The sequence below is a fragment of the Aedes albopictus genome, chromosome 3 (assembly GCF_035046485.1).
Source record: "Aedes albopictus strain Foshan chromosome 3, AalbF5, whole genome shotgun sequence".
Lineage (NCBI taxonomy): Eukaryota > Metazoa > Arthropoda > Insecta > Diptera > Culicidae > Aedes > Aedes albopictus.
The window spans coordinates 107,997,546-108,013,663 of record NC_085138.1 but is presented as its reverse complement, the minus strand read 5'-3'; the positions used below and the strand labels follow the sequence as shown (position 1 = coordinate 108,013,663).

The 16,118-nt window shown below is 37.3% G+C and overlaps 1 protein-coding gene across 6 annotated transcripts in view; it reads right to left on the bottom strand.

The window, feature by feature from the left end:
- The window catches only part of LOC109416018 (neuropeptide F receptor), a 410,464-nt gene that overhangs the window by 305,922 nt on the left and 88,424 nt on the right, over positions 1 to 16,118 (bottom strand). Inside the window, exon 3 of one of the 6 annotated variants that reach the window (XM_062859331.1) lies at positions 2,728 to 3,083. The exons of the other annotated variants lie outside the window; for them this stretch is intronic. The gene's annotated coding sequence lies outside the window, so the exon portion shown is untranslated. The remainder of the gene's footprint in view (positions 1 to 2,727; positions 3,084 to 16,118) is intronic. 6 annotated transcript variants of the gene reach the window in all.

The following is a 16,118-nucleotide window of genomic DNA, read 5'->3' as shown; positions in this document are numbered from 1 at the left end:
ATATACACTGTGAAAAAAATCTTTTTTAACATTAAAAAATATCATTTTTGTCACAAAAACTCAAATATCTCAAAACCCTATCTTTTTACCAACGTAATTTTTTAGAGAAAACGGTCCATTGTATTAGCAATCTACCATGAAAATAAACAAAAAAGTTATGACAATTCAAACATTTCACAATTTTCACATTTAGTAATAATTTTTTTTAGTGTAAATTATTTCGGCCGGAAATTGAAGTTTGATGCTGATTTTATTGTTAATGGCCTTGCGTGAGTAAAACAAGTTGTTTTTATTATATATTATATATACATATAATATAATATACTATGTACCGTAATGTTCCGATTTTATCACGCCCTCCGCGCATTAGTCGTTTATTCATTAATTTGCTGTTACATTTGAGGACAAGTGTTTTCCCTCTTCTTCAAGATGAATGTTGAAAGCGTGTTTTGCAACGTTAAAAATATTGAAATGGGTATAGATGTTGAAGAATATTACAGGGCATTTTTGAAAAGGGGCGTAATTAAATTGTTTAAACAGATGTCGCTGATGGCAATTTCTCAGTTGTTGTCGTTTTCGAACTTCCTGCGCCCTGCTTTACCGATGATATACAGATGGCTCGTTTGTCAAATTCTAGACGGCAGGACGTGCAAATGCGTAATTTTGTACACAATGTGGACATTTGGGCATAACCAGTCTCTTTCAGTTTATCTATGGTGCTTTCGGTGAGATTTCGTAACTCTTTTGAACATTTTTTTTCATCAAACGGTCTACAAGAGAGCGTTGAGTTGAAGACCTTTGAGAAAGCGACTGTTCATCTTGTTCGTTAGATTATAATAAACAAAATCACTTATTAATTTTAACTTACTTGTTTGGTGTTGGTGGCTGAAGAAAAAAAATACTATACAATTTTTAATATTCATAGCGGTAGTATTTTTTTGTTTTTTTCGTGAGCATTGTCAGGTATGTATACAGACAAACAAACGTAACACTGGCGAAATTTTCATTGACCACGCCTTCAACGATCATTTTGAATCTTGGTTGTGGCTTTCATAACAAGAAGAGCGCCCATCGTTTTTCTTTACGTTTGACGTTTCACACTAGCGCCTTCTGATGACGATATTGCACAACGCAGTGTTTCGTGAAACATTTCCACCAGGTGGTGATAGTGTGAACTGGGCGATGAATTTTCACTAAAATTGTTCTAGGCGTTTCGTCTGTTTGTCTGTGGTATGTACCTCTTATGCATTTGTTGTTGTTGAAGTTACTCGCATTCTTCCGATCATAAAGTCTGTTCTCTAAGAGGGATTTTTTTTGCGGATAAACTAGATGTATACGCGTATAAAAAAACTTTTATTATACAGCTTTTGTCTTAAAAATAAATTCAATTCCATTTTTCTTATAATCAACAGCTTTTCAACACTATCAAGGGATTTTTTCACCAGTCACGTACAATAAAAAGTATGACAATCTCAATATTTTTGATCACAACACTGGATCGCGTCTAAGTTTCAAATAGATACTATAGTAATTACGAATAATCAAACTAAAGTATCATGAAAACAACTTGTTTAATTCAGGCGGTAGCCTTTACAATAAAATCAGCATCAAAATATAATTCTCGAAATAATTTACACAGAAAAAAATTTTTTTTGTTACTAAATGTAAAAATTGTGAAATGTTTGAAATGTCATAACTTTTTTGTTTATCAGTTTACCATCACCAAAATTTTATGGTAGATAGCTGATATAATGGGCCATTTCCCCTAAAAAATTGAAGTTGGTAAAAAGATAGGGTTTTGAGATATTTGAGTTTTTGTGACAAATATCATATTTTTTCAAAGTAGAAAAAGAAATTTTTTACAGTGTATATTTTCTAAGGAATCATCATTTAGTTATCTAACTTTGCTGAAAAATTTATAACAATCGAACAATCCGTTTTTGCTGTACAGCTTTTAGAATATTTTAGAACTATTTTCGCATACACCCTTTTGAAAAGTTAGTCGTGAGTGAATATGAAGGTTTAATATCAAAAAATGGCGATTTATATGAAATTGAAAAACTGTGCAAAGTTTCAGATATTTTTGAAATGGTCGCTCAGGATCGACTGACATGACTCCGTGGAATTCCTCATTAGGAAAATCAAAGGGATTTTTGTTTGGCGAGATACGGACTTAAAACTCACATACAAACTAAACTCCACTCTTGTACCGACTTTTCGAACCCTCTATGCAGAACACCCTCTTCGAATGAGTGTAATCAGTTTAGTACCATTTAATTCCGCCCTTATTGCTTATCCTTTGACAGATACGCGTATTTCGACTACCACTTGTAATCTTCCTCAGTGTCAGTTATCCAGTGGAGTGGAGAGTGGATAACTGACACTGAGCAAGATTACAAGTGGAAGTCGAAATACGCGTATCTGTCAAAGGATAAGCAATAAGGGCGGAATTAAATGGTACTAAACTGATTACACTCATTCGAAGTAAACTCAACTGTTAATTTTGCATGAGATTTTATAGTGCAAATACATTTCAAATCTAAACAGAACAATGAAAGATTGTCTGAAATATAAAGGCTGAAGAAAAAAAAAGAGACAACCAATTGTGAAATTATTAGATAGATATGAATCACAATATGTTGGAAAAATAAAAAATACATTAGTGAAGGGAATTCATTATGAACCAACAATGCTCAAATCGTCCCAAAACCCTATTTCCCTCTTTACCGGTTTTCCGTTCCCGCGGTGAAGTGCTTTTCAATGAGGTGACACTTGGATTGGAGCCCCAGTGCCGGAACCGTGCTCCAACAACGCCTCAACCCAACTGCTGGTGGAGATGTTGACGATGACGAAGACGGCAGCGATGTTGATGGAAGACGACGACGATGAAGATAGTGTTGACGGTAGTTGTAGTAGATGACACATACAGAACATTATCACTGCTGTTGGCTTCATCAGACAGACCGTTGCTGCCCGATGTCGCTTTGAGGTTGTTCAATATTTGCACGTTTATAGGCTATTAGCCGAGCTGCGGGGAAAGCATTTCCCCCGGTCGGTGGTGGATGCGAGCGGGTGAGGAGGCGCTGGTTAGGCGAAGGAAAAAGTTTAAAAGATCTGTTTTGTCGTCAGGAAAGCAGACGGTTACACTCTCCCGGGTACTAGTTTTTGCCGAGGGTGACGCTGGTAAGTGACAAGGGTTTTATTAATGGTTTTACGAGAATGAGATACTTTTGAGGTCCTTTTGTGGGATAGAGGGACTATTTTTAGAGCATGAAGTTGGCAACAGAAGGTACTTTTTATTCTTTTGAATAGATTCGTATTGGTCTATCCAGATTTGTTGACAAAGAAAATATTTCATTTTTTCTTTTTTTGATTGATTTAACTTGTACCTATGCATACCTATATAATTATTTTCTTTATTATCGAACTAGATCTATAATAGCCGCATAGATTTATCTCTGGATTGGCCGTTGCCAATAGTCAAAATTACGAGAGGGTCAATCAATGAGTTTACGTCTATGATGAGTAAATGTTCAAAAATGAGACTACGTAGTTTCGGGACAGCGCCCCTACACGACCCAAACTCTACGTCCCATAGAAGAAAAAACCTCAGTAAAGCTTCCCTAAAAATAAGTCATTCCTTACAATGGGTCCCTTACTTAGAAATAAAACGAAATACGCTTGATTGATCCCTGTCATAATGTGCTGCATTGATGATAAGAAGCACACATTTCTTGGAAAATACGTTACCCCAGAAACGAGTGGGAAATCAATTGGAAAACGTAATCTTTTCCCGTTTCATTGATAAAATGCCGCTTAATGTTGTACCAACGTACCCACCATCACCACCACCAGTCCAAAACCTGAAATTGGAAAGGTGCATTGACTGAATGGGGTTTCCCTGTCATCAGATTGATGAGAGCGTTTTTTTGCAGCTGTCGGTTTTTCTTTAAATCTGGGGGGATGATAGAGTTTATGATGTCAGCTTATGGTCCAATAATTAAAAATATATCATGTTTTCAAATATTCGGCAAGAAAAAACTATGTTTCTTGTCATCATGGCGTACGTTGCAACTGGAATTTAACCTGCTTATCAGATTACTCTACTATTAAAAATTTTGCATGTGTATATCGGAAGATACTCTACCGGAAGAAGAATGTTCCGATCGAGAATCGAACCCGTCACCCTCACATTTTGTGAGTTTGTCAGGAGTGGGGTTCTATCCTGGTCCTCTGCCTGAAAAGCATGCGCTTAAGCCATCACACCAAGTCTTCTCCTATGGAATTTTGCTGGTAGTTTCTTCAAAAAGACTACATTTCACTGAAACTGAGGAACATCTCCGACTGTTTATCCACTACTATTTTATGACTTTCTTGTTAAATTCGCTCAGGATTTTCAAATGTATAGTCTCTAGAAATTTCATCATGATCTCCAAAAACGATCAATACAGTATTTTTAATGGTTTTCTTTAGAACTACGGCAATTCTTCCGAAAAACCCCACATATATTTTCTTGAATTATTTCTACAGGACCTACTGAAATTTGCTGAGTCGAATTATTTATTGCTCAAAAGATGCTACGAAACCTCTGTAGAACTACCCAAAGACCTCAAACAGAAACTGCCGTTGGCCTTCCTGTAGAAGCGTTACGATATTAAAAAAAAAAACAGAAAATATCCTCTCATCATTAAAAATCTACAGATTTTTTACTCTATTTATTACTACGCTGCGCATGTTTTGACTTTTTGATGATTTGCCCTTCGACCACTTGTTCCTAAACCTCAGCCCAAACGTCAATTTTCTGCAGAAAATTCTACAGCGCTTTGTTTTTTATTGCTCATAAGTAATTGTTTATGAGTTATAATTCATCAACTGTTTAATCTTACAATTGTTTTCTACGAGCTTCTCTAATAGATTTTCTCAGAATCCTTAATAAGATTCATCCGGAAATTTGCCTATGAATTAGTCATTTATTATCATTAAAGTAGTCGCCATAATTGTGTTTCTCTGGCAACGCACAATAATTGTATCAGGTAATTAATGTTTGCTTTTGTCCCATTAGCCTTCCGTGAATCGCGCTGTTGTACTTTGTACAACACATGAGAATTATCGACTATTACTTTGAAACCATCGTTTCTATCGATGTCAACCCCAAATGTATTCTACAGGAATCTTATTTGGAATATTATAAGACCTTTTGACGTAGGACTACGTCTCTGTTTTCTATACCCGGTGTCATTTCAAAATTTATGAAACCAAGAGCGTTACGTTTGAGTGAAAGATTTTAAACGCTCACAGTACCTTTCCCACTGAACGAAATGATAAACAAATCCCGTTATCCGAGAGATGAAACTCCCGCGTTCAATTTGTAATATTCGGTGAACCTAAAAATCATTGATAAATAGTTGAAAAGTTGTTTTAAAGTTAGACATTGAAATCGCTGAAATCTATAAATATGGGTAGCGGACATATTTTCTCGTTCAGTATACCAACGCTCTCTGATTGGTGCGCATCGTGGGGGCAACTACGATGCAGGAAGGAATGCGATCATGCGAGAGCTGATCGTCAGTTCCATTTCGACCACCGTCGAGGTGACACCTCGAGCTGGGCAGCGGCACATCGACTCAGCGACGACACTTGGCTATCGTACTGATAGCACCAGGAATCTCATTCACAACAGCAAGCGGCGGGCCAGTTTTCGATTGCGTCTAGCGTTGAGCGCGGAGAAAACCAACACGAATTGCGTGGCATTGTAAATTCATCAAAATCGTCCATTATTCAAACGGTTCTTTTCAGGACCATCGAAAAAGATTTCTCAAGAGTTAATTGGATGAATTTCCACCCTCGATCGAGAAAGGTGAACCTAGTGCAAAGCAAGGACAGAGCGGCGTTTCTCAGCAAAAGCAAAGCCGGTCATTAATCGCATGCACGGCAGCAAGCGGCGGGCCAGTTTTCGGTGGCGTTCAGCATTTAGTGCGGAGAAAACAAACACGCATAGTGGCATAGTGAATTCATTTAATTTTCCTCCTAATTTAAGGACCATCGAAAATGATTTTTCAAGAGCTGTGAATCGGATAATTCCATTCCAACGAACGGGAAAAGTGTAGTACAACCGAAAAGTGAATGATTTTGAATGCTTGGTAACTCAGCCAGCAACAATTATGACGTCTAATTGTTCCACCCGGACTTTGGCAACGCATTATCATATCCGGACCATTTTGCGTGAAAAATGTTTCAATTCTAACATTTTCCAAATTAAAATGATCTAAATCATCTAATATTTTGGCTACATTATCCGTTCAATGGAAATTTTCTCATTTCTCGGTTGATTAATCGTTTGATGCGTCTGGAGCATAAGGGGCGGGTCATGCAAACGAAATTAACTGAAAAGCCAGCCGAATGGGAGGAGCTTCATCTGCCAATCTAGGGGTATAAAAGCAGTGTTCTCTGTTTTCTTTCGTCATTTTCGTTGGATCAGTCAAGGAGGTTGGAGGTGGATGTCACCTCCAGCAAGGCAGCAGCACAACAACCCAGCGACTACTCTCGGATATCGTGCTGATGATAGCACTTGGAATCGCATCCATGGCAGCGGCGGTGGGCCAATTTTCGACGGCGTCCAGCATTCTCCGCACTCCGCAGCGAAAACCAACACGCATTGCATGGCATTTTGAATGCATCAAAATCGTCCATTATTCAAACCGGTCCTTTTCAGGACCATCGAAAATGATTCCTCAAGAGTTAATTGGATAATTTCCAACATCGATCGAGATGTAGTGCAACCAAAAAGCAAAAGACAGAGCATCGTTGCCAGCAATAGTGAAACTGGTCATTATTGTAATCCACGGCGGTCCAGTTTTCGGTGGCGTTTATCATTCAGCACGGAGAAAACCAACACGCATTGCGTGACATGGTGAATTCATGCCATTTCGTTCCTAAAATCGTCAATTAATCAAACGGTCTTGTTCAGGACCTCCGTTAATTATTCCTTAAGAGTTTGTGAATCAGCTAATTTCATTCCATCGAACGAGAAAAGTGTGGTGCAATTGAGAAGTGAAAGATTGAATACTTGGTGGCCCAGCAATAATGATGAAACCGGTCACTAATGGCCTAATGGTTCCACCCGGAATTTAACAACGCATTATTCTATCCGAACTATTTTGCGTGAAACATTGTTTAATAATAATTAAGTTTAAACATTTTTCAAAAATGTTCGAAGGTGAATATATGACGAAGCCACACCTAGAATTTTCTAGAGCACAAATCTGAAGAACCGAATGTCGGTTTGCGCTTAAAAGTTGATCGTTTGGTTACCCGCTGGTGGTTTGCTCATTTCTCGGCTGGTTAGTTGCTTGATGCGTCTGGAGCCTTCGGGGCGGGTCATGCAAACGAAATAAACTGGAAAGCCAGCCAAATGGGAGGAGCCTAATCTACTAATCAAGGGGAATAAAAGCAGTGACCTCTGTTTTCTTCCGTCATTTTCGTTGAATCAGTCAAAGGGAATGGATGTCACCTCCGCAGCTGCGCACCAATCCTGCGATGACTCTCGGCTATTTAGCTGATAGAACCAGGAATCTCTAGAATCTGGAACCAGGAATCTCAGGCTATATGGAACAGGGCCCATATAGCCGAGGCGGTAAACGCACGGGTATTCAGCATGACCATGCTGAGGGTAACGGGTTCGATTCCCGGTCGGTCCAGGATCTTTTCGTAAAGGAAATTTCCTTGACTTCCTTGGGCATAGAGTATCTTCGTGCCTGCCACACGATATGCACATGCAAAATGGTCATTGGCAGAGGAAGCTCTCAGTTAATTACTTTGGAAGTGCTCATAGAACACTAAGCTGAGAAGCAGGCTTTGTCCCAGTGAGGACGTTACGCCAAGAAGAAGAAGAAGAAGAAGAACCAGGAATCTCATCCACGGCAGTAAGCGATGGCAGTTTTCGATGGCTTCCAGCATTCAGTGCGGATAATTTTCAATTGTCTTGCCGAAATCTCCTGTTATTTAAAAGGTTCTTTTCAGGACCAGTGAAAATTATTCCTCCAGAGTTATGAATCGGATAATTAAAAGCGACAGACTGAAAACTTAGCAACAGCATAGCCGGCCTCTAATTGTTGTTCGCGTAACTATACAACGTATTGTTGAATCTAGCAATTGAGTTGTGTCAAATACACATGGCTACGGTGGCTCCATCTGTTAATTTCATAGCGGCAATTTTAGTTATTTTAATGATTGTTGCGATCGCAATATGATGTTTGGGAAGCTATGGCTTAACGCCTTTCAATATTATAATCATTCTTTCCTTTCGACGAAAATTCTTTCAAACTACGGTTGAACATTTATCTTCAAAATAAAATAATACTCAACCCTCAAGTGATGGCCAACCGCGCGAGTTACGGAAGGTTTGACTAATTAACATCTTATGAATGCGTTCAGTGAAATGGATCACATAGGTAACAACTTTAATCAACACATCACTCCGCCGATTTGAATTTTGCCAGCATACATTGTGTAGGCCTTTTATCGTCGGTTTCCTGCAATAGGGGCACAACTCAAAAAATGTGAATTTTCAGAATAAGCGTTTAAAAATTGGCAATCATGAAGCACCTCCTGCAAATTCACTTATTTCTCTCATGATTTGACAAAAGTAAACAAATTTTGATTGTTGTATCATTGAAAGGGGCTGAAGCACTATCTGTTTCATGAATTTTTGACAACTATTTTTCAACGACTATTGAAAAAATTGACTGATTTTGAGTTGTGCTCTTACTGCGGAAAATTGGTGAAAATGCCCAAATCTCGCGTTTCTCATCGAATTTTGGAACGGGTCTTTGTGAGATGAAATTTTACATAGTTTTTCATCATTTGCCATCGAAATCTCAAAAATGACATATTTTGAGTTGTGCCCCTATTGCAGGAAACCGACGTTATGTGATAAATTCGTTATGCATTTATTTACGAAGGTCGGACAACAATGACACGAAAAATCAGCTGATTTAAGACTTCAAATTAAAGGGCCCATTTCAATATATAAAAGTCGGAACCTCATTCCAGCCTTTGTCCTACGTCAACAATGCGGTTATGTCTCAGACATTACCCACCCCTAGTTTTTTGAAAACAGTATAACTCCCTATAATGCGGAAAATTGAAAATCGCAATATGAAGAACGTACTATATTTATGATAAGATATAGACAGTTGAATGTGAATTAGTGTATTTCAAAATCTAAATGATCTAGAAATATGGTGTCTTCGGCAAAGTTACTTGGGATATCAAGGGCCTTCGCGAGGTGATCTGAGAAATTCAGATTTCAACCGATAGGCGGCGCTAGTGAGCATGTAATTTTTATATCCCATATAACTCAGGATCCTGAGTACTTAGAAAGATGGTGTCTTCGGCAAAGTTGTTTGGTTGGTTAAACACTAACTGATGGAGAGCCGTTTGGTTTGAAACTCCACATCTAGGTGGCGCTAGTGGGCATAGAAATTTTATAACTCATACATCTCAGGACCCTGATAACTTAGAAAGATGGTGTCTTCTGCAAAGTTGTTTAGTAGATCAAACACTAACTGATGAAGACAAGTATGATGTGGAATTCCACATCCAGGTGGCACAAGTGAGTACTCAAATATTTTAACTCATATATCTCGAGATCCTGATTACTTGGAAAGATGATGTCTTCAGCAGAGATGGCATGCTCCTCAGAGCGCTAAGTGAGAAGATAAAAAAATACACATTACACCCAGCCTGCATGATGAGAAAGAGTGCGTGTGAAGAATTATCTTCTGCGTGGTCCGACTGCACGCGCTCGGCATCGTTGTCGCATCGCGCAGGACGGTGAGCGCAGGAAAGCAAGAGAAAGTACAGTCCAACAAACAGCTCACATCGCAGCGCTGCGCTACTCTGTACTGCCGAGAGCCTACAACTTGCAGCTCAGACAGCGCAGATGTGTAGCACATCCCTAGAAATGAGCGAAGCTCACGCAGAAGAAGTTTGAGCTCTGCGGCGGCTCGCGCAGCTCGTGTGGCAACTTACACATTCGCACACTCACGCAAAGTTTTACGGCTGAGCGATGTGTGTTTGTTGCCGGTCCACATTCGTAGCAAAACAGAGCGGCGCACATTTTATTGAAGATGTGTACGCAGAGCTGTTTATCAGTGTATCTATGCCATCTCTGGTCTTCAGCAAAGGGGCTGTCCATAAACCACGTGGTCATTTTTTTGGGACTTCTCAACCCCCCCCCCCGCGTGGTCATTAGTCCATACAAAATTTTTTATTCGTCCATACAAAATGCTCATTGGCCGAACCCCCCCCCCCCCCTCATGACCACGTGGTTTATGGACAGCCCCAAAGTTGTTTAGTAGATCGAAAACTAACTGATGGAGAGCCGTATGATTTGAAACTCCACATCTAGGTGGCACTAGTGGGTATTCAAATTTTATAACTCATATGTCTCAGGACCCTGATTACTTAGAAAGATGGTGTCTTCTGAAAAGTTGTTTAGTAGATAAAACACTAACTGATGAAGACAAATATGACGTGCAATTTCACATCCAGGTGGCACTTATGAGCATTCCCATTTTATACCTCATATATCTCGAGATCCTGATTACTTAGAAAGATGATGTCTTCAACATTGTTATTTGATGGATAAAGGATGGATGTACTTATCCCGTGACATTGACAACCTTAAGATAGAGTATATTGAACTACGACGGTCAGATATTGAATATTTTACTAAACGCTTTAACTTTATGTAAAATTAATCAATCAAGTGCAAATTTAAACAAATCATAATCAACTAGTTGTGTAATTTTCAAATTTTGAAAACTTTCGGAAGTATAAAAATTTACAGCTCGTTGATTTTTTCTAGATGAATAATAACACGTTCATGCTTTTGCAAATTTACAACTAGCGTCTTCTGGTGGCAGAAGCACTAATCAAATGGTCAATCAACTGAAAGCCCTTGATCTACCAACCAACCTTGCCAAAGATATCAACTTCCCAGGAAATCAGACTCGGAGATATAAAAGATATAAAATTTGCATACTCATTAGCACCACTTACTGGCGAAATATTGATTTCAACGACCCATCAACCAAATGCACTTAACCTATTTGACAACTTTGCCGAAACCACCATCGCTCTTCTAGTAACCAGGATCCTGAGAACTATTGCATATACATTTTTATGTCACTAGTGGTGAAATTACGATTCAAACGGACAACTATCTGTAAGTTTTCGATCTTTTAGAAGGTCGGCACGAGAGGTAACTTTTCCTCCACTTGGTCTTTGATCTACCAAACAACTTTGCCGAAGACAACATCTTTATGAGTAAAGTGGAACTTCGTGGCCGTTCGGTTAGCGTTACCAAGCGTGTAACCACACCATGCTATCCACTGGTGCATGTAATGTATGTCGTGTCCATGGTCTAGTGTTAAGTTCTGTTCAGTCTGTACAGCCTTTGGCTGACGACGGTGTCCCGTGCCTTTTTAATCGGGATCCTGAGCTACATGAGATTAAAAATTTACATGCTCACTAGCGCCTCCTAGTGGTGGCATTTGAAATCAAACTGTCACTCATCTATAAGCCCTTTTTATACCAAACATCTTTGCCGAAGACACTATCTTTCTAAGTAATAAGGGTCCAGGGATACATACTATATAATATTTACGTGCTCACTAGCGCCGCCAAGTGATGAAATTTCAAATTAAACTGCGAATCATCCGTAAGGACTTGACCTACCAAACAACTTTGTCGAAGAAACCATCTTTCTAAGTTATCAGGTTCCCGAGATACATAGCATATAAAGTTTATTTGCTCAGTGGTGCCTAGTGGTGGAATTTCCAATTAAACGGCCAATAAACTGTAAGCCGTTTACCTACCAAACAACTTTGCCGAAGACACCATCTTTCTAAGACATCAGGATCCTGAGATATAAGATATAACATGATATTGCTCATTAGCACCGCCTAGTGGACGTATTACGAATCAACTTTGTCAGCATCAAGTACCCCATGAAATTTACAACAACTTTGCCGAAGACAGTCCTTCTCTAAACAATCAGGATCCTTAGATATTTCAGAATGTATGGGTGTTGTACAAAGTACAACGCGCGACTGCTCGCGTTACAAAAATTGGCGCGAGTACTGAAAGGTTAGACATGACAAATATTTGGCCAAACAAGCCCAAAAAACGACCAACACATCGTGAATCATAGCAACCTTGGATGAATGTCGGGCTTCAATGACAAATATTTGTCATAACGACAAACAGTCTAATGGCACCTTTATAACATAAAGCATGACATAAATAACAAAATGTTGGGAACATTCTGGCGGTTTTTTTTACAGATTCTTTCATGAAGATTACGATGAAACATTCTGAATGTATAAACCATGGCTAGATAAGCTACTTTGCATATTTGATTTTTCGAATTTAATCTAGAATATCTTTTGAAAAAAAAAAACTAAACTTGTTTTACGTTTCTGTTTCAAATGTGTTTAGTAAAACCATACTACTCCGACAAAATTTTGTATAAGTAGGTGATTATCACAAACAAAATAAGCCAAGTTTAAAAAAAAAGTTGAAGAAACATCTAAATTGCGCCATTCACTAAAAAAAATCGTTTTCAAAATTCAAAGTCGATTCACAAAAAACACCAATTTTTATTTGGATAAAATGTTGTCTCAAGATAGGTAATTATGTTCCCAACCAAGGGTCCATGCATTACAAGATAGGCACTATTTAAGAGAATAAGTTTTTCTCACGAAACCTTGTTAATATCCAAATGATTTTTTTTTCAGTATCTTTTGTTTTCAAAAACTTAACCAGTGAAGGTAATTATTTTCACAGAATCTAATGAAATACGATTTGTTGAAGATTTGATCTTATACAGGGTGTTAGGTTCGTGAGTGCAAACTTTTTAAAGGGTGATAGAGGACCATAAATGGAGAAAAAAATTGTTCTACGCATATGGTCAAATCTCAACCGTTATGTAGTTATTAAACTCCCCATGTTTTTTACTCTTATTGCCTTAACTGGTCATATCTTGAAAATGGTCAAACTTATCGCAGTTTTTTGACCCTTATTCGGAAGATTATTGAATTTTCTATCAAATGGCATCTTTGAATCGATTGATTCAGTTAAATAACTAAATTTTCTAAAGCAAATAGCTCAAAAGTAATGTGTTTTGATTTGTTTTTGTCAATTATCTTTGAAAAATGCGAAATAAATTAAAATTCTTTCTTCGACAAAGTTACGGCCCCTGTTCCACTCTACAATTCGTTCTTTGTCATCAAACTTCTAGCTCTTATCGTTTTCTTGCAATTTTGATTTGAATGTGCGGCACAGTGCGCAAAAAAGTACTTTCCTTGACAATAGTAAGAAATCAAAGCTTGTTTTTCTCAGAGATGGCGCCACCACATTAAAAGTAAAATCATTTTTCTTGTATGGACAAATCGCTGGCTTTCACTTGTTCCGCATCACAACGATTTGTACCCTGGGGCAAAAAGTTGCAAATTAGAAACAAAATCATTATACCTACGCGTTTCTTCCGGATTCATTACAGTAACAGAGAATTTATTACGTCACCATACAAATTTCAAGCTGTTTACTTCTTTTTTTCTGACTGGCATTTTACACCCGTGCTGCGCATGATGTTTCCGAGTGGATAGGTGCAGGCGGCGCCGCTGTATATGTGGAAAACACGAGGAACACGAGCGCCATCTATGATTCCGTAGCGCAAACTTTTCTGCTTGTTTACACTGTTATAATGTTTACCACATTTATCAGAAAAGCGCCTCTACCGGCACTCTAGCTAAAACGCAGCTAATTACTTCCTATTGCAAATTTATGACCTGAAATGCGATGTTAAAATCATAATTGCAAGAAAACGGTAAGAGATAAAAGTTTGATGTCAAAGAACGAATTGTAGAGTAAAACAGGGGCCACAAATTTGACCAAGAAGAAATTTTAATTTATTTCGCATTTTTCAAAGATAATTGACAAAAACAAATTAAAACACACTGCTTTTAAGCTTTTTGTTCTAGAAAACTTTGTTATTTAACTAAACCAATTGATTCAAAGATGCCATTTGATAGAAAATTCAATAATCTTTCGAATAAGGGTTAAAAAACTTCGAAAAGTTTGACCACTTTCAAGATATGGCCAGTTAAGGCAATAAGAGTCAAAAACATGGGGAGTTTAATAACTACGTAACGGTTGAGATTTGACCATATGCGTAGAACAAATTTTTCCTCCATTTATGGTCCTCTATCATCCTTTAAAAAGTTTGCACTCACGAACCTAACACCCTGTATATTCAATCATTTGAAATCGTTTTTTTATGCTTAAATATATATTTTTCACAAATATACTCTCTCAGGAAAGGTCGTATTTCGCTCAGATTACAATGAAACTTTCTTGGTTTCTAGTTCTTGACTAAGTAAACCACTTTACATATGTACTTAGTTTCTTCAAACTTTTTTAGATTCTCTTTTAAAAAAGGCAAAACTTTTTTGCGTTGTTTATGAAAAGTGTTTAAACCACAAAATAAATCAAGTTTTAAGAAAATAATGGAAAGAAAATCTATAATGAACCTTACGCCGAAAAAAAAACATCAGAGCTAGCTGATGATTAACCTGGGCTTGCTAGGGGAATATGTGTAAGTAAAAAGAAAATCGGGTTAAGTACTGTTCCTTTGAATTCCACTAAGAATTTGCATCCTTTGACAGATACGTATTTCGACCTCAACTGTAAGGTCGTCTTCAGTGTCATGTAGTCGAGTCAAGTACAAGGACTTTGAATTTTGAGGGGGCAGATAAAAAAAAATATCAAAATATTGGGTCTTGCCAAAAATTCTTCAACAAATCCGATGAGTTTTTAATATTTTTCAGAATAAATGCTTTATTATTTTTACCAAAACCCCGCGCGCCCCCCCCCCCTCCTCGACCAGCCAAAGAGTGGACAAAAAGTGAAATAAATACTTGTAACGGCCTTATTAAAAAAAGTAAAATATTGCTATTTTAAGAAAGGAATATATATTTTATGTTATCCAGCATATGAAAGCATGTTGTTGGGCAGTTTGAATGCACGTATAGTACAATATTAAAATGTCACAAAACTTTTCAAATTTTCATATATTGTACCTTAAGAATTTTGGTTATTTTTAAGTTAAAAAACGGTTCATGTCGTTACGTATCACTGCAATTTCGCTTAGTACATCATAAATATTATGCTTAGGGCTGCATACAAAAAAAGGTAGTAACACCTTGCTGTGAACACATTCATTGTAATCTGAGAGGGTACTGTCAACTCCGAATTCACTTTGGGGCGAAATTTGTTATTTGCTAAGGTAATACATTTGAAATAAGGTATTTATTTAAATCTAAAAAACCCTTCCAAAAGATTGAGTGAATTAGACAAAATCGCCTAACGCATTGAGTTTCATGCATTGATTATGAGTCATATGAGTCATTTTTGTTATCAAAAACTAATCCAGTGAAGGTCATAATTTATGACCTTCACTGGATTAGTTTTTGATAACAAAAATTGCTCAAAACGATAAAAAATATCGAAAATATATCCGCACGGTTATTATCAACTACTGTTACCAACATCCTCACTAACTTCAACAAAACTGTCTTAAAATGCATGTACTCATTTTTCTAGCATTACCAATATATGCTGTTTGTGAACAAAAATAACTTGTTTATGTTTTGTTTATACATTTTTCTAGCACACTCTAAAAAAAAGTCCATTTTTTTAATGCAAACGTTATCTTGAATACCAGCATGGAAAATTGAAAGGTAGTTTCCATAAACTTCAAAAAAAAAAACAAATTATAAAAAAAATAAATAAAAAATTCATTACGTAATATCATTGCGAAACTGTATTTTGAGGATCGAAAGAAATTTTGTCACGATACGTTTAAATAGAAAATACTCAAAAATGAAAAGGAAGTTTTCCTGGAGTTCTAATTGCATACTAATTCAGGGATGTTCAATTCATATTACCGACATATTTAATAAGGAGTTCTCAGATAAACTGTTGCAGAAACTTCTCCATAAATCCTCTAAGAGGACTTTGGATTTTTTCCCAATTATTTTGAATGATATTGT